Below are 6,034 nucleotides of genomic sequence, written 5' to 3'. Positions count from 1 at the left end.
CAGCCACTGTGGTTCATACCAATGCTCTTTGCAGCAGCTGAGGCTACCAGATCTTCAGAGGGGAGATCAGGGATTTCACGGACTGCTTGCCCCAGAAGCATCAGTCGCAGGGTTCTCTCTTCTTGCTACTTCAAGTTTTGTGGGTCTTGGGTGTATTTGTCTCAACTAGCAGGCCCTGTAAATAATCCAGCACTCCTGTGAGGTAGCAGCTCGGGTCAACTGGCAAGTGGAAGAAGCCAACCCCCCATAGAAGCCCAGTAGTGCCCAGGGGGTGCATTATGCACTCAGGGGGAGGAGTCTATTCTAAGGTCTTTGGAACTATGGAGCCTTTTGGTGTTCAAGGCTTAGCAGAAGTGTTTTGGACAAACCCCTTTAGGCCAGGGGTGTTGAGCCTCTGGCTTGCAGGCCAAATCCAACCATCCATGGTCCCCCAGACCACGTTCTTCTGGCCCTACCCCCCCCCGACTGCCCACTGTTTAGTGTTTCTTGGTGTTGAGCAGTTCCTTTCCCCCTGTTCTAAAAGGCTGAAATGCCTCTCCTAAGGGCTGAGTGACTGGCAGTTAAGCTACAATGGGCTGGCATTTTGGCCCCGCCCCTTTTGGCTTTAGCCCCACCCTCCCCCTGGAACGTGCCCCCGAGAGCTTCTCGGCAATTTAATTCGGCCCTTGGGCTGAAAGATGTTCAACATCCCTTGCTTTAGTCCCACCCCTGGGCGAGTGGAAGAATCTGCCATTTTGTTATCTGTCTCGATGCTCCACATCAGAAGCTGCCTTGTACCCCATCAGCCTCAGCCTCATCTACGAGGGACGGGAGACTCCTTTCTTAGCGCTGCTCCACCACCAAATCCCAGCGTATCCCTGCTGTGGAGTGGCAGTGAATAATCCCCACTGGGGGAGGCAGTGTGGGCTTTCTGTCAGCCATTATGCTCACTGGGCCCACCCCCTCCCCTTCCCCCTCCCGCGGCTTCTGGCAACCCATGGGAGGTCTCCTTCTGCCCGGGAACACCCCTGGTGCAGCGCCCGAGCGAGGACAGACAGGGAAGAACCACACTGACCTCGCTCAAGCAGGAAAAGTCGGGGTAAGTCCCTGACTTTTCAGCTGCGGCTCTGCGGCTCTTTGCCCCAGGCTGGCTCCAAATCAGCAGCTGCGTCATATAATCGAAGCAGCGCAAATTCGGAGCCACCCCAAGGCAAAGACAACCCCAGGGATTCTCCAGGGTTTCAGAGCAGATTCTTTCCCCGCCGTACCTGGAGACGCCATGGGTTGAATTTAGGACTTTCTGCATGCAATGTGTGCACTCTGCCATTGAGGTCTGGCTCTTCCCCTCTTCCCCTGCTGAAGGTTAAGAAGGATTAAGCGCTCTCTAATTCTCAACACGAATCCTCTCGACATTGACCTACACAGCTTGGAAGCAAGGGGGTGTTTTAGGCGTCACAATTGGTGCACTGGAAATGTAAAAGTTGGAATTAAATGCCTATAGCTCGACTGCGTTTTGAGGAGTCGTGTTTCCCCCCTCTGAAATTGGCTGCAATCTGAAGAAAGTTAAGCATGCTTAAATCCCAGTTGAACTGAACTCAACAGGACTTAAACGCAGAGTGGAGTATTTAAGCCCTGTTGCTTCCAAGAAAACACTCGCCGAGGAAGTCCTGCTTGGGTCTCCTCCCAGGATCGTTACCTTAGTTAACAACCTCAATATCCTGTGATAATGTAAACAGGTTGTGTGGGCTGCGTGCTTTTAGGATTTGATATTCCCAGCAATTCAAGTTCAGACAAGCTATAAATAGAACCTCGTTAGGGAATTAATGGCACAACAGTAAACAGAACAACTCAGAGCCTGGGTGGAAGCTGCAGGGCGGAGCATACAAAAGAAACTTTTTTCTTCTTTTGCATGGAACGATTTTGAATGCAATCCAGATGGTGCAGCTCTAATGAGCGTAGCTAATTCTGCCCGGTCCCTAGGGAAACAGCAAAACCCCATTCCTATTCTTTGCAAAAGTTTCTCTCCTTACTCATAGGCATCTCTTCAGAGGAGGAAGACAGCTGCTGAGCAACAAACTTGTCCTTGAGAGTCTATAACCAAAGCCTGGTTTGCTGTAGGCCCTTGATGGTTTTTGCTAACAACTTCTGGAAAGACTGTGGTTTGCAAATAGTTTGTTTCCAGGTGGAGAGTTCCTAGCGTACAGCCAGAAGGCATTGTGCATAGGGTGACCATATTTTGGAAACCAAAAAGGAGGACAACATGGTCGCCTCCCAAGGGGGCATGTCCAGTACCAAGGGGGCGTGCCCACCCGAACATAGCCTTGGTCACACGTCTGATTTTACAGCACACATTTAAAACAAATCTGTTCTACATAACATCTTAATGTTAAAATCACTGAAATGAAGAACAAGTGAGAGATTCAATGTATCTGAAATTAACTTCACTCACTCCTACTTTTGTAGGTTTTGCTGTACTTTGAAGCTTTTGCTATGCTCTGTGTGTTACATTCTCCCCTTCCCTCAAATATCTTTTCTGACTGTATCTTCACTCATTGCAAGCTGCTGTTGTTGTTAACAGGGTTTGCTACTGGCCCCAGATCTGTTTCAAATTTGGTATGGCTAAAGCTCTACCTAAAAGCTATCATGGTGCCAACTTTCAGCTCTTTACCTTTAAAAATGACGATTTTAAAAATAATAATTTTAAAACTTCAATTTTTAAAAAATCCCTAAAAAATCAATGGATAAACGGATCTGTTTCAAATTTGGTATGACTAAAGCCCTTCCTAAGAGCTACCATTGTGCCAAGTTTCATGTCTTTATCCTAAAAAATGACGGAGTTATAAGCATTTTTGTTCATTCCCATTAGAGCTGCTCTTTGGGGGGGGGGGAAATCCGGATTTCCCCTCCCCCTCCCGGATTTGCCATCAAAAACCCGGGCAAATCCGGGCAAATCTGGTCATATGGTCACCCTAATTGTGCACCTCTTCTGCCTTGTCTTGCTTAACAGATTTTCTGCGTTAAGAAAAAAGGCGGAAGAACCCATGGGAAGGTTTCAAGTAGGAGTCGTCTCTGCTTCCCCCCACAAAAAATTCTGTGAATGATGCAGGGCAATGGTGTAATAAAATCCTGATCTGGAAACACCTGGAGTCCTTGCCGGGGTGCTTCCAGAAACAGATCATGACACCAAGGGGGCAGGAGAAAGAGGTCTTTTCTTTTTTACATTTAACTTCCTGTGCTTTCCCACTACTTCTGTCTTTTTTATTTCTCCCCCAAAAACCCATCGAGGAGGAAGAGACAGAACTGCTGCACAGCATTTTTGATTGGAAGCGTTAGAAGCCCTCCGTCCGAAAAGCATGTCAAAACGTCAGCTACGAACCTGGCTGGCCCTTTTTAAAAAATACACCAGGCAGGCAAGGTGAACCCATGGGGTCACGGCCTCCCTCCAACTCACCTGGGGCGCTTCCAGATGATGGCTTTGATCACGCCATCACCCTGCCTCATTTAAGGACTTTTACAAGGGGTCTGGATTGGGTCTTCCCCTTGCAGTCCTCGTGAGTTTTCCTGCTGCTTCTTCCTCCTCCTTTCTTACCATGGAAAATCCATTAAGGAAGGAAAGGTGAAATAGCTGAATAATGTTAGTGCTAGGCAGGCACCTATCAGTCTAGACACACCCTTGGCCATCAGGGAAGAGCAGGGGTGGGGTGGGGAACCTGGGCCCTTGAGGCCAAATCTGTCTCTCTAGGTTTCCCCAAGTGGCCATTCCTTTCCCCTGGTCGAGGGTGACCATATGGAACAGAGGACAGGGCTCCTGTATCCTTAACAGTTGTATTGAAAAGCGAATTTCAGCAGGTGTCATTTGCATGCATGCAGCACCTGGTGAAACCCCCTCTTCATCACAACAGTTAAAGCTGCAGAAGCTATACTAGAGTGACCAGCTACAAAAGAGGGCAGAGCTCCTGCAGCTTTCACTGTTGCGATGAAGAGGGGATTTCACCAGGTGCTGCATGCATGCATATGACACCTGCTGAAATTCCTTTTCTATACAACTGTTAAGGATACAGGAGCCCTGTCCTCTTTTCCATATGGTCACCCTACCCTGGTCCCTCCTGCTTCCCCCCAACAGCTGATCATTGGGGTTGTTTCCTGGCTTTTGTGCCGTCTCCCCCACCCCCATTTTAAAAAGTTGAAAGGCCTCTCCTAAGGCTCACCTACTGGCAAGGAAGACCACTTTATTTTCTTTTTTGTATTTTTGCCCCTCCCCTTCGCCTTTGACACACACACCCCATCGCTAGAATGCCCCCCCAAGAGGCTCCCCCAAATTGAATTTGTGTTGAAAGAGGCTCCCCATTTCTTGGGAAGAGGTTGGTCAATATCAAAACTTTGTTCAGGGCTTCCATCCATCCTCTACCCAAATAAGAGAATGCACATACTAGGAGATTGTCCTTTTATTCGAGAAAAATGTGCTGTATCAGGTACCCACACGACTACAAAGGATGCTTCTTTTCTTCCGTTACATTGAGCTGAATATTAGGTTTGTTTTCCCGGTCTCCTTTAATATGAGACACAAGTACTTTTTGAAAAAATTTGGCTGGAACAAATGTGCTAGAAGCAGATATCCGATGGCCCCGTCTCAAGGAACGACAATAATCCATTCATGGCGGTGGGACAAATAAAGAATTACTGCTGCTGCTTGGAAACATGTTTTTTTCTTATTTCAAATCAAAGTTTCTTATTGGAACACAGAGTATTCGGCTTATTATAGCCAAGCACAAGCATGAAGTCCTGTTTTCTAGCCACATCTGGTCTGTAGGACTGGATGTATCTCTCAGTCTTAGAATTATCTGCACTTTGCACATGCATAAATGCCTTGTCTATCATTGGTTACTGTATTGCAAAACTGTATTATGATTGGTTCATTATATGAGGAAGTTCTGTTGTTGCTTCTGAGGATGCTACCCTATAAATTGCGGAGGAACCCGAAAGGGCAGGTTCTCTTGGTTCGCTGAGTGGCGGTCAAAGACTCTCAAGACACCATTTCTCTCATCTTGGAAAAGTTTTATTACGAGCAGCCTGCAGTGCTGCAAGGTGGCAAACCCTAGAGCAGCCTTCCTCAACCTGGGGCGCTCCAGATGTGTTGAACTACAACTCCCAGAATGCCCCAGCCAGGTGGCTGGGGCATTCTGGGAGATGCAGTCCAACACATCTGGAGCGCCCCAGGTTGAGGAAGGCTGCCCTAGAGGATCTGAAGGACTGCCCACTAGTTGCAGGCAAAGCTAAGATACTTATAGGGTAACATCCCCAGAAGCAACAACAGAACTTCCTCATATAATGAACCAATCATAATACAGTTTTGCAATACAGTAACCAATGATAGACAAGGCATTTATGCATGTGCAGAGTGCAGATAATGCTAAGACTAGAAAAACAACACATAGATGGGTATTGCAATCCTGGAACATCTGTTCCTTTGTGGTTACTACTCTTCCTGTCCTCGCTGGGAGGCTCACACTCTGACTAATGTGTCAACACCTCTTGTTGGTTGAGCAAGTGTTGCTCAATATATTTTCAGCTACAGTTTGGGTCAAATTGCTATAGAACTTAATTTCTAATAGAAAGGGCTTACATCAAAACAGGGTGGGCACAGACAAAGCAGCCCATTCACACATTTCCTCGACAGTTGTGCAAGAGTGGGCAGAACCTGTAATGCGACTAGAACTAACTCATTTGCAGTACCTTGAAGACTCTGCTTCTACTAATGTTTGCTACCACAAGATGTGGGAACGGTCATTAACTTCGGTGTCTTTTAAAAAAGGGGTTTCAAAAAATTCAAAGATGAGAGGGTTTTCAACCATTATTAAAGATGAATGCTGGCCAGCAGGTAGTGATTAAAGACTGTTCTGTCCCATGGCTCTTGCTTGTGGGGTACCACAAGGTTCCGTCTCATCTTTCATGCTTTTCAGTATCTATATCAAACTACTAGGTCATCCAAAGTTTTGAGCTGAGATGTCACCAATAAGCAGACGATACAGAACTCTGCCTCTCGTTCCCATCTTCT

This window comes from Elgaria multicarinata, chromosome 16 (assembly GCF_023053635.1).
Source record: "Elgaria multicarinata webbii isolate HBS135686 ecotype San Diego chromosome 16, rElgMul1.1.pri, whole genome shotgun sequence".
Classification (NCBI taxonomy): Eukaryota; Metazoa; Chordata; class Lepidosauria; order Squamata; family Anguidae; genus Elgaria; species Elgaria multicarinata.
This window is presented reverse-complemented; position numbering follows the sequence as displayed.